Source organism: Neolamprologus brichardi, chromosome 3 (assembly GCF_056152115.1).
Source record: "Neolamprologus brichardi isolate AB-2024 chromosome 3, ASM5615211v1, whole genome shotgun sequence".
Taxonomy (NCBI): Eukaryota; Metazoa; Chordata; class Actinopteri; order Cichliformes; family Cichlidae; genus Neolamprologus; species Neolamprologus brichardi.
The window spans coordinates 20,305,240-20,319,259 of NC_142106.1; the positions used below are offsets into that span (position 1 = coordinate 20,305,240).

General features: G+C 42.2%; 1 pseudogene; it reads right to left on the minus strand.

The window, feature by feature from the left end:
• Nucleotides 1–6,333: 6,333 nt before the first annotated feature.
• LOC148103814 (uncharacterized) lies at nt 6,334–13,344 on the minus strand (annotated as a pseudogene).
• Nucleotides 13,345–14,020: the final 676 nt, after the last annotated feature.

Below are 14,020 nucleotides of genomic sequence, written 5' to 3' on the forward strand. Positions count from 1 at the left end.
AAACACAGTTTGGCAGTGTTTTGAGTGTCCAGGGTGCGAGGGGTCTTTGATGATGATGCTAGCTTTCTGCTGAAGTCTGCCAGTATAAATGTCTCTGAGGGGGGTTAGTGAAATGCCAATTGCCCGCTCTGCTGCACTCACCACCCATTGCAGTTTCCTCTTGTCCTCCACAGTACAGCAGTTGAACCAGAGTGTGGAGCAGTAGGTCAGAAGGCTCTTAATAGTGGAGCGGTAGAAGTTAATTAGCAGTCTCTGGGGTAATTGGGCCGGACACAGCTTCCTGAGGAAGTACATCCTTTGTTGTGCTTTTCCTACCTGGTGGAAAATGTTTGTGGACCAGTTAAGGTTGGTCGAGATGTGGACCCCGAGGAACGTAAAGCCTTCTACACTTTCTACAGGGTGGGCCATTCCCATGTTATTACACCGTAATAACATGGGAATGGTTGGTGATATTAAAGTCCTGTTTGTGGCACATTAGTATATGTGAGGGGGCAAACTCCTCAAGATGGGTGGTGACCATGGGGGCCATTTAGAAGTCGGCCATCTTGGATACAACTTTTGTTTTTTTCAATAGGAAGAGGGCCATGTGACACATCAAACTTATTGGTAATGTCACAAGAAAAACAACGGTGTGCTTGGTTTCCACATAACTTTATTCTTTCATGAGTTATTTACAAGTTTCTCTTTGTTCACAGCCATTGACATGTCGAAGAGGTTAACATGTGAGGAGCGGATCGAAATTGTGTTGATATCTGGTGAACGCAGTAACCGGGTCATTGCAGCAGATTTCAATGCTAGACACCTTACGCGACCACCCATCTCCCATGCTACAGTTAGCAAACTGCTTGCTAAGTTTCGTGAAACTGGTTCAGTGTTGGATTTGCCAAAATGTGGATGCAAGAAAACTGTCACTAATGAAGAAACATCAGTGGCTGTCCTAGCTTCATTCAGCAGGAGCCCACAGCGTAGCACTCGCCGCATGTCACTGGAGAGTGGCATTAGTCGAACATCCCTTCGGCGGATATTAGCTACACACAAATGGCACCCTTACAAACTCCAGCTACTGCAGCATCTCAACGAGGACGACCCAGATCAGCGGACAGAATTTGCAGAATGGGCAAAACAAAAATTGGAACAGGACGCTCAGTTCACGCAGAAGATTTTGTTCAGTGATGAGGCAAACTTTTATGTGAATGGTGAAGTTAACAAACAAAACCACCGCTATTGGTCCGACACTAACCCACATTGGATGGATCCCTCCAAGACTGTTGGACCAACAAAAGTGATGGTTTGGTGTGGTTTATGGGATACAACGATAGTGGGTCCATTCTTCATCAATAGAAACCTCAAGGCCACTGGATATTTGCAATTGCTACATGATGATGTGTTTCCCTCTTTATGCACTGAAGCTGGCACGTTCCCTGAGTTTTTCCAGTAAGATGGTGCACCACCACATTATGGTGCCAGGTCCGAGCATTCCTAGATGAACAGTTTCCTGGAAAGTGGATTGGTCATCGTGGGCCAGTTGAATGGTCCCCAAGGTTTCCCGATCTGACCCCCTTAGACTTTTATCTTTGAGGTCATCTGATGGCAATTGTCTATGGTGTGAAGATACCACCTGTGCAGCACCTGAAACTACGGATACTGGATGCCTGTGCTGGCATTTCTCCTGCGGTGTTGCTATCAGTGTGTGAGGAGTGGGAGAAGAGGGTTGCATTGACAATCCAACACAATGGGCAGCACACTGAACACATTTTTATAAGTGGTTAGAAACTTGTAAATAACCCATGAAAGAATAAAGTTACATTGAAACCAAGCACACCATTGTTTTTCTTGTGACATTACCAATAAGTTTGATGTGTCACATGGCCCTCTTCCTATTGAAAAAACAAAAGTTGTATCCAAAATGGCCGACTTCTAAATAGCCACCATGGTCACCACCCATCTTGAGGAGTTTGCCCCCTCACATATACTAATGTGCCACAAACAGGACTTTAATATCACCAACCATTCCCATTTTATTACGGTGTATCCATATAAATGGCCCACCCTGTACTTCCTCGGGCGGAGTGCACTGATCGCTTTGTTCTTCTGAAGTCGATTACCATCTCCTTGGTCTTGGCTGTGTTCAGATGCAGGTTGTTGTTGTCACACCATTGTTTCGGATGCTGAACCTCGTCTCTGTAGGCTGATTCATTGTTCTTGTCAATCAGTCCTATGATGGTGGTGTCGCCTGCAAATTTTATAATGGTGTTACTGGTGTGAATTGAAGAACAGTCATGGGTGAAGAGTATATTAAGGGATGGAGGATACACCCCTGTGGGACACCTACGTTCAGAATGAGGGTGGAGGAGGTGTGCTCTCCCATCCTGATGTTCTGGGGTCTATCGCTCCGGAAGTCCAATATCCAGGTACACAGTGAGCTGCTGAGTCCTAAGTAGCTTACTTTATTAACCAGTTTGTGGGGTTGAACTCTATTGAAGGCAGAGCTGAAGTCAAAAAACAGCATTCTCACATAAGTGTTACTACTGTCCAGATGTGTGAGGGTTGTGTGAAGAGCTGTTATCATGGCGTCCTCTGTCGACCTGTTTGCCTTGTTTGCAAATTAGTATGGATCGAGGTTTGCAGGGATGACAGCTTTGATGTGCAACATGATGAGTTTCTCAATACATTTAGCAATTACGGATGTTAAAGCAACTGGACGGTAGTCATTCAAGCAGCTCTTCTTGGGCACTGGAACGATGGTAGTTGACTTAAAGCAGGATGGTACTACAGACTAACAGTGAGAGGTTGAAGATGGTGGTGAAAACCTCTGCTGGTTGGTCTGCACCTGCTTTAAGCACTTTTCCTGCCACACTGTCTGGACCAGCTGCCTTCCTCGCGTTGACTCTGCGGTGTGGCTCTGAGCTGATGCTGCTCCAGCTGGATGGGGGCGTTGTCCCTCTCTGAAACAGCAGGATGGGTGATGGTGTCCCTGTTTTGTTGGTCAAAGCGGGCGAAGAAGTGGTTTAGGGTGTCAGGTAAGGTGATGTCCGTGGAGTTTGTTTGTATGTGACTGTCTTTGTAGCCAGTAAGTGTCTTGATCCCCTGCCACATGTTTCTGAAGTTGTTTGTGTTAAAGTGTTCCTCCATGCACTGTTTGTATTTGCACTTGGCTTCTGTTATGCCCTTTAAGCAGAGATTGGCGTGCCTCTTTGTAGACTTGTTGGTCTACTGATTTGAAGGCACTGTCCCATGCTCTTAGTAGAGCTCGCACCTCGCTGTTGAGCCATGGCTTCTGGTTCAGGAACACTTTACCAGTCTTTGGTGTTGTTACACTCTCCTGTCCGGTCAGAATGTAGTGGGGCTCGCTAGCTCAATTGCAGTGTCTGGGGTAAAAGAGTCCAGCCAAGTCTCTGCTGTGATCATAGCACAGTAATCCAAACAACGTGAGGCGGTCCGCAGTCATAGCTCATCCATCTTGTTGTTTAGTGACCGTGAGTTGATGAGGAAGAGACTTGGAATAGCAGGTCTGTGTGGGTTAGCACTTAGCTTAGCTCTTAGCCCCGCTCTCTTCCCCATCTTCTGTTTCCTATGCCTCCGTCGCCTGTGCCACTTCAGCGGTTGTATGGTGAAGTTGGAGTCCGTATTCCTTCGGATATCAGGGGGGATTGAGTCCCAGACATTGTTGTCGAAAGTGTGCAGGTTTGTGTGGTCTAGAACCATGAGCTGTTCAGTTTTACTGTACTGCACATGTGCTCTTGCTAATCAGTGGAGAAGTGAAATAAAAATACTCAAAATAAAAAAGAAAGCTGCTAAATTGTGCAGCGCGCGGGCCACTGCGACAGCTCACGTCACCATCTTGCGGTAGGTCAAAGTTATCTTATGTTATTAATAATAACGTATTCACAATGTTCTTTTTTAATCTTTGCTATGACAGCACGATGGTTTAATGTTAGTATTGCATGAAGTGAAGTAGATGTAGAAATCAATAAAGGCCATTACCAGTATGCTGCCTCAACCACATCTAAATTGTAATGATTAGCTTGAAGAACAACAGCTTCATCTAATGAAGCTCATCTGCCCTAACTGGAATATGTCCATCAGTGGAAAGTATGATCAACATTAGCAAAAAGGATAGTTTAATTTAGGTAATCTAACCCTAAATTGTGTTTTTTCTATTCAATGTTAGGTAATGCTAGCTTGTCTGTTAACGTAAGCCTGTCATCCAATAGAAAAACCCTGACTTCTGTGTTTAATATTAAGCAATTTCACGCAAATATCCAGGGTTTGTCCATTTTTAAACCGCTTTAACAGCCAGCGCTGCAAGTAGCTATTGCCAAATAATTGTATTCTAAATCACACTATGTTATTGCCAACAAAATCTTTAACGCAGAATGCTAATTAGCCATCGAGTATTTCCCTACAGTAGAGAACGGCGATAATCCTCTGGTGTTCTGTAACACCTGCTCGATGTTTCAAATTCTATAACCCTAAATAAAAAATGTTAGGCCAGGACCTGATCCCATCGATGATAAAAACAAAACAAAAAAAACAACAACATTGTGAATATATTAAAAACATCAAGCAGAGTTAGGTTGAAAGTTATCTCAAAATGCAATGTTATTATGATAAACTTTCAACTTATTTTCAACTTTAGTTATTGTTTAGTTATAGTTAAGTGGAAAATTCGAGATACCGAACTCCAAATTTTGAGTCAAGTGGAAATTTTGGCATACACATATCAGAAAAAATAAAATTATTTAATTCATAGGTTGCAGTTCAAACTAAAAATATGCATCAAATTCAACAGTCTTGAATACTCTTGAAGAGATTCAAAGTTGTTTCTTTCGTGTCCTCTTTTGTCTGTGTTTGCTCAAACATTTTTGCAAATGTAGAGTAGAAGCAGTAGCAGTATTAGAAATGAAAGCAATGAAGGTATTCCTAAATAGTAGCATTGGTAATAATGTAAGGTAGTAGTAAAGTTGGATAAGTGTAGTACTAATAGTAGTACTCAATTACTTTGCACAGGTCTTTAAAATGGTGCAATGTCCTATTTGAGCCTGCAGGGGGAGACAAAGACAGCCGTTTGAAATGGTCTGTTATTACTATGCAGGGTTCTTTAAACATAAACACACATAAATACAGAGTTTCAATGGTTTTTCTCCCTTTGGATTAAAATGGCAACACAATGCTTTGCACAAATTCAGAATTTGAGGGTTTTATCTTTATTTTATTTATTTAGGGTTTCTGTTAGAATAGGTTTACATGCTTTAACCCATAACAGATTTTATAACAGATTTTATCTTTTCTCATGCTTCACATTTTTTCCTTCTAAATTACTGTGTTTTAACTTAAACATTTTACAGTGTTTTTATTAAATGTTTCATATCTCAAACCTAATACATAATCTGTTTGCTAATTATCAAAAACAACCTGGGCAAGGTATATTAAAAAACAGAAGATTTGGTTCAAAGGGGGAGAAACAACACATAACATTTTGAAGAATTTTTTCCCAGATCACGTTCTTTAAATTTGTGAGATAGGGTACTGGGTTTGACAATGTCTACCAGGACTGTCTGTTAGTAGGATAATACCAAATCTGTAATTTTATATCTCTTTCTGAACATTTTGTTCCCTTTTTCATGAATTTCAGAAAAGAGGATAGAGAAGAGTTCAAAGAAAAAAAACAACAAACCACCACTGAATGTGTCAGAATGCAAAAAGAGGATAAATACTGAAAAAGGACCCAGACTGTAAACAGATGCACACCTCTGTGAGATAGTCTGCCTTACGAAATAAAGTGACTCGAGGGGACTGTTGTTCTGATTCTGTGCAATTCAATAGAATAGAATTGACAATGTAGTTATTGCCTGTGTAGGTTCTCAGTTATCCAGGTCATGGTAATCCAAGGAGCTTGAAAAGAATACTGACTGGACCTCTTTGAGGTTCTTGAAGATGTTTCACCTCAGAGATGAAACGTGAAACAAAGAAGTCCAGTTGCTTTTCTTTCCAAGCTTCTCAGAACGCAGCAATTTTTTAATCAAGCTTTCTTGATTGAAGAGAGTTAAAGTTGTTTCCTTCATCCCAGCAGTGACGTCTGTCTGCAGGCAAAAAAAACATGCACTTGTCCATAAAACTGCTGAAAACAGAAAGACTGAGCTGAGTTTTGAAACCAAACAAGAACAATCAAGGTAATTCATTTGACAGTTTGCCGACTCTACAGTAAAGCTGACCCACCTTGCTTTACTTCTTCATTGTTTGCCTTCTTCACATGAACAGACCCTGCAGCAGAGACGCACACATTAAAAACTCCAGGCAACAGAAAACAAAGAGACGCGCACTGATATGTTCTTACAGAGCCTTGTAGAAAGCCTTCTGGGCCATCAGGTGCTCTCTGAAGATATTGATGGCTTTAAATACATCCATATGATCCTGATTCTCCTTTATCACCTTTTTGTACCTGTGTCACAGAGAGAGAGAAAGAGGGAGTAAAAAAGGCTGTTTGTTGTCATCACAAGGAGAAAAGCAAAACACAAAAGCTCAAAGGTTGATAAGCAGAGATGGTACACTAAGAAAAAGGAAAATTGGGACAATTAGGATCTCACTGTGGTTCCTTTCTGCATCATTGTTCACCCTTCAAAAGGACGAGGGATATAATCAGCTCTGTTTGTCTGTCTAGTGTCCACAGTTTTCAAGACATCATGTCCAAATTTTGTGTGATGGTAGCAGAGGTGGGCAGTGACAGATAATCTGATTACTTTTTTCAAGCAACCAGTAAAGTAAGGGATGAGTATTGCAAAAAAGTAATTAGATTACTGTTAATTTCTTGTAAGAACTCTGCATTACTGCGTTACTGAACCGTGATTGTGTTTGTGAGAGTCTTATGACAATTACGTATGAGCGTGCGACGTCCGTGGCAACAGCTGTGCGCAGATCAACAATGGATAATATGGAGAGAGTATGAGCGTGCAGCGTTTAAAGCGTGGAAGTACTGATATTACTTTGAGTTTGATTCCATAAAAAGTGTCAAAAACATTAGCATCCGCTGTACACTCTGCGTGGGAAGAAAACTTCTTTTCACAGAGAAAAATTAAACTTCAAATCTGAGCAAGCACTGAGCACGCTGCCACGGGCATGTGAAATTCACACAGATCCTCCCACTGACAGGACCTCTGCGGCACCGGGCAAACATCCACCTCCTGCTAAACATGTGACAGTAGATTTAAGAGTGACAGAATATAGTGCCGCTGAATCTTTGACTTTATTTTTTGCTGTGTTTTACTCTCATCTGTTTGAAAGAGTGAGTGTAAACACAAAAGTTATTTTATTTGCTGGAATATGCAGAGAATTGGTTTAAATGATAAAGATTTTCTTCCAGTCAGAGAATCTTGCATATAACTTAATATTTGTGCAATGTGCATAAAGTTAAGAGATTAAAACAAGTTTTAAAAGGAAACTTTTTCATTTCATTACCTTTTGTATGACGGATTATGCAGAAAAAATAGAACTGAGCTTAAAGATCTATTGCTTTATTACCTATTCAGGTTGTGTATCATGTTTTAAAAAAGTAAGTAAGTAACTAATTCCCTTTGAAAATAAGTAATCAATAAAGTAATGGGATTACTTTCTTGGAGAAGTAATAAGCACTCAGGAACTAATTACTTTTTTTTAAGTAACTGGACCAACGCTGGATGGCAGACACCAATAACAGCTTGAGGCATTTTAACTTCAATTTAAATCAGTTCAAAATCAATCAAGGTCACACCAAATATGAAAATTAGTAAAAGCCTTATATGACCTGCTTCACAACCATGTACTTGTCACGGCAAGTAGAGTGAGTCGTGTGGAAATATTAAAGGAGGATCCAGTCGCAGGCACTCGTGAAGGTGAGGTGGTTTATTGAACACAAAATGCAAATGGAGAAACAGCAAACGGGACTGAAGACTATTTAAACTGAGAACTACTAAACTACTGAACACAAACCAGGACCTGAACATGAAGGATGATGAGCAGAGGTAAATGACGACGGACAGCAGGGCGAACACACAGATGAATCATGGTGGATACACAGATGGACCAGCAGCTACTACAACAGAAGACACGACTTAAATACACTCAGAGAAACAGAGATTACACACAGGTGGGGGACACAGCTGGGAGTAATTAACGAGACGAGACAAGGGAGGTAAAACTGAACACACTCACATGAGACGCAGACCTTCACAATAAAACAGGAAACAAGAAAATACAAAGACGCAGACTCGACACTGACAGACAGACAGAATATAACACATGGAACCTGAACTATACTAAACGTGAGACACAACCGAAGAACAAACCCTTAAACATGAATAAACAGAAACATAGAATTCTAATAATAATCAACAAATCACAAAGGTAACAAAACGATCATTCAAGAATAAACCAAAACATAATAAACTCAGCAGGCTGGGTCGAACCGACCCAGAACCGTGACAGTACTAGTCCTTGAGATTAGTAATAACTTAGTCTTGACCTTCATTGTTAGAGCCGAAGGTAAAACCTGACCTCGAAAAAACTAATTTCAAGAAACCACGTCGAGTAATGTCACACATGAAACGGCATAGAGAGAGCTGTGCAACACACTTTATTTTTCACTATGATGCTCTATGATGATGCTATAACTTCACAAATATATCGTAAAAGCTCAAGTTTTTACAGCTTATAGAAGCCAAAGATGGGTGAAGATAACACAATCCCCATTTTAATAATGATAATACAATATGATTTCAGCACATTGTATTAAAGATATCAACATTTAGGTCTTATGATCAGTTTAGTTGCTTTGTGATTACTTCTTCTGATTTTCCACCTCTTTTATATGTCTTAGGAATTTCATAGATATTTATTGGTTATTATAGGTTGTATTTGGCTATTTTGAGCCTCTTTTGTTTCTTTTTTGTGTTTGATTTTTCTTTTCGGTGGTTTTCTGTCTTATGTTGGTTGTTGTTTAATGTCCTTCTGATCATTTGTGTCTCACTATCGTTGCCTCCATCATCAGTTTTTGGTTGCTTCATCTCTGTGTTGTAACGTGCGGTGGAGATGAAGCCAGCCGCGGAGGTGTGCAGGTGGATAGCGAATGAGCAACAGCTTCTGACTTTCCAAAAAGTACTCATTTATTTACAATATCAAAAATAAAAGTGCTACCTCTACCACACATTACTAAAGAGCACACTAGTCCGCGTACACACGGGAGCATCCATTTCAGGAGGAGTGCGAAGAAGAACAAAAAAGGGGGTGACACACCAGTCATGAGACAGGAGGCGCCACCATGTGGTGATACACTACATTACAATAGCAACTGTTACATAGTCCCCCCTGGTGAGAAAAAGGCTGTCCTCAGCCGTACACAGCTGAAAAAGCACACACCACACCTAACAGTACCCTATACATAGAGGTTACAGCTAAGATTGGTGCACACACACAGGGCAAAAGACCATTTAAAAATGAAATTGGTGAAGAAAAGACGAATATGTACAGTGGAAAATCAGTTTTCTTAGTTTTTCACTTTTTTTTTCTTTTTTTTAAAAGTAAACGCCAAGAATGAACCTTAACGCAATAAAGAGCCATAAAACTGGATTAAGTAGAGCAAACAGAAACATCTACATATCATGACTCAAAATAGCAATGCAACAAGACAGCATCAAAGAGGTTTAACCAAAACATTTCACTTCAGATCAAGCCTGGTGAGAAAAAGGCTGTCCTCAGCCGTACACAGGTAACCCTCCTCCCGCTACCCCCTTTCACTATACATAGCTACTTTAGGTAGTAAGCAGGCTGTGGAGGAATTGTTATACAGCATCGGTACAGTCAATACAATCAACACAATCAATAAACAAAATTAGTGATTCAAGCAAACAATACAGAACAGTCAGTGTTACTGGCTACTCATCCTCTTGAGGTTGTCCTAGACAAGCGAAAAACAGTCAAAAATACAACACATCCCGTTGCTTAAATCAGTACAACAGAAAACCAAACCAAAAGCCTCCCACGGGCTGTGGTGACGAGGGTTTAGTGGAACAGAACAAGTAATCATCCCTTACGAACAGAATAATTACATCACATACATCTTGCATGAAACCAACCCTCAGTCAACCTCAAGTTCGTCCATATGATAACGGTTAGTCCACCTGGTACCCGTCCAACCAGCGGTCATTACGGGGAACCGGCGGGGTTCGTTGGGGAGATGGCCGCTCTCCCGGCTCTCCCGTAGCTCCATGATCCAGACACTTCAGCAGGCTCTTCTGCAGCTCCAGCGAAGCCTGTAAGCAAACTCGTGGCTTCTCGACCTCCCCTTCCAAGTTTACAACTTCAAGGTTGAGGCAAAGAGGTGTAGAGTGAGGGATGATGTACCTTGTCAGGCCAGGCGCCTCAGCATCCGGGTCGCAGCCATCCTCCTCACTCCTCGTGTCTGCGTGGGGCGCCATTTTAAAAGTGTGGAAACAACTTGCTCCCACAAAAGTTATGGCGAAGTGAAAAGAGCGTTCACACACAGTACCTAAGCGCATATATCACTCAGACCGAGAGCGTCCATGCACACTCTGATGCTTCAATGCTTTACACAAAACAACACGTCCCTCTGAATAAACACTGAGTCAAAGTCACTGCCGCATTAGCCTTAGCTTTAGCGCCGCCGATGTCGTAACGGTCCAACAGCACTGAGTTGGCGGTCCGACGGACCGTACAGTTACCCACGGAGTACTCTCCCTCGGTAGGCGAGCGTGTCAAGCGATGGGTCGGTGGTCTCCCACGCCTGCAAATATCGTTGAAATCGCGGGGAGTCAGCTCCTTCTTTTTCTTTCTCCCAAGCGGAGCAGCGGCACACCGCGGTATCCAGAAATTAGTCGGGTCCCACCTGAGCTGAGGCTGCGGCCATGGCTGGGGAAAACGTCCGAGCGTCCGCAAAAGTGGGGGGATTTCCGAGACAGTTCACGTGCTAGAAGAGAAGAATCCTCGGCGGGATACAAAAATCGTCTGAAGTCCAAGGGGAAAAAGTTCGGGCGCCAGTTGTAACGTGCGGTGGAGATGAAGCCAGCCGCGGAGGTGTGCAGGTGGATAGCGAATGAGCAACAGCTTCTGACTTTCCAAAAAGTACTCATTTATTTACAATATCAAAAATAAAAGTGCTACCTCTACCACACATTACTAAAGAGCACACTAGTCCGCGTACACACGGGAGCATCCATTTCAGGAGGAGTGCGAAGAAGAACAAAAAAAGGGGGTGACACACCAGTCATGAGACAGGAGGCGCCACCATGTGGTGATACACTACATTACAATAGCAACTGTTACAGTGTCTGCAGTTGTTTTTTGTTGCTTTGTGTCCATTTTTTCTTTTTGGTTGTTTGCGATCTTAATTTATTTTGTTGATAATTTACTGTCTCATTATGACACATTTTGACAATTTAGTGACTTTTTTGGTTGTTTTACATTTTTCTGTATCTTTGTGGGACCCTTTGTCCCTCTAATTCTATTCATTTACTCGTCCATGATGTTTGTACAGTATGTGTAAATATGAGGGCAATCCCAAAAGTAAGGTCTCTTATTGTTTAAGAAATACACAAAAACATTTATTACATAATTTTAAAGCTGGATGACTTATTTATTTTTCTACATAATCGCCATTTCGGTCGATGCATTTTTGTAGACGCTGTTGCAGTTTTACAATACCCCTGCCATAGCCGCTCGCGCAATGCGCAACTGTGTTTTGGGACCAAAGGGGGTATTGTTGTTTGACTTTCTGTCTGTTGGGACCACAATAAATGCTGACAGATACTGTGAAACACTGGAAAAACTAGAAAAGAGGAATGCTGAGAAAGGGCGTAGGCATTCTGCACGACACCGCGTGTCCAAACGTCGCCCATCAAACAGTTGTGATCTACCTGTTTATCCAGGTGACCTCATGCAGACTGTCTTTGCTCCACTCCTGGTAGAAGCTGTTAATCATAGACCTGGAAATCAGTGGCTATTCAAGCAGTTCTTGAGCCAGGAAGTAACGTAGACAGGGCCAGGCCGACAGAGCCACTAACCAATAAACCGACTCCTCCAAAACCACAGAGTGGTACAGTTGGAGAGGATAATGGAGCCACTGTGGGGGAGGTGAAGCCAGGAGGCTCTGAAGGACAGGACAATGTGAATCACAATTAATATAATTCATTTTGCATGATCTGTTTTGTTTTAGTGGTGTGTTTTTCTTTTGACTGCTGCAGGAAAATGGTTTGACCTGGTTTGTGCTGCTATAGCGTTTAAGTGTGTCCAGCAGCAGTGGCCTAATGTCGTCAGTCTCCTCTAGATTACGAATCAGGACCTGCAAGAAAAGTCATGACATCGTGGTTTGGGAACAGCTGTGTGAAGGACTAAAAAGCTCTCCAGAGAGTGATCCGTACAGCAGAACGCTGCTGCAGGATTGCTCTCCCCCCACTTCAGGACACCTACACCAGGAGATGCCGGACTAGAGCATCCCATCCTGGCAACAAACTGTTCCAACTTCTGCAATCTGGTAGAAGGTTCTGCATCATCCGGGCAAGGACAGAGAAACTCAAGAGGAGCTTCTATCCCCAAGCCATCCGGGCCCTAAACACACACACACCCGCCCTCTCACATCCTCTATAATTGACTGAGACAGGACTCTCTTCCAGACACTCTAAACCAGGCACAATGTACATTTCAAATTATTTTAATTTTAAATATGTTTATATTGTCTATCCTGTAAAATAGTCAGATGTCTATGCTTATTAATGTACAGAATTCACCTGCTTGCTGCTACTACTGCACATTCACCCAATGTATATACTATATATATATAATGTTCTTCCCCTACCCCATTGTATGTCAAGGAGCGTGTCAGGTTACATTTCACTGTGTGTTATACTTGTATAACTATGCATGTGAGACAAATAAAGAACCTTGAACCTTGAAAAGTCTATGAAAAGAGCTGGTCTGGAAAAAGGTTGTAAGAATTTAAAACATTCACAGCCGCTGATTCTGGGATAAACATGGTGACCTCATACCTCCAGAGTGCTTCTCACTCGGGTCAAATACAGCGCCTCCTGCTGCATGAAGCTGGAGTAGCACTGCTCTGTCACATGACCAGACCGCAGCTCTCTGAGGAAGGAGTACGAGTGGATGATCTCCTCTGCTAGTGCATCGCTTTTGCTCCAAAGGACATCAAACAAATCCACGCCAGGGACAATACCTGAGTGAGCACGCGGGAAACTAGTGAACGTACCTCTAAAGCTGCAGTTCCTCTAATGGCCAATAGGGCCATGAACACACAGGTGTGCAGTAGCGGTTTTTGATACGGGCGGTTGACCGGGGCGGCATCATGGTGGGGGCGGCATCACGGGTATCGGCCAAAAAAAAATAAAAAATCGCTCATGCTCATGCTGCCCCGACATCAGCCAGCGCATATTGGGAATGGCATAGGCGTAAGGGAGTAAGGGGGCCCTCCGTTTGCGAGGTGTGCCTGCTGCTTGCGGCACAGAGAGGAGAGGGCGGGGCGACGGGGGATTCTCTGGCTGGCTGGAGCAGCATCTAATAACCAACTCGCAAAATAAAACAAAACAACAAACACGAAAACACCAGACATTATGATACAGACTTATAATTTGCACCTATGTTTTATGGAAATTCTATATGCGAAAAGTGAGCGCGAGAGCCCTCGGTGAGCCTGCTCGCTGCTGAAGTCAAAGTAAACTTTATTGTCATCTCTGCTACATACAGTCCAGCATATAGAGAGACGAGACGACGAGCCTCCAGTTACAGCAGTGCAATTAAACAAACAATGTATATAAGAAGAGTAAGAAAATAAATATACACTTTAGGACTAGAGGTAAAGGGATCGATAACAATTTAAAATTTATATTTTATATTTTGATGATTTAATGTCTCACACACAACCCGTGGAAAGGGGTTCATAATGTTGTAAATCCAAGCCCATTATGTATTCATGATTTGAATCCTGGGTTGTGTGAAATCCCAGAAATAAACCTTAGACAAA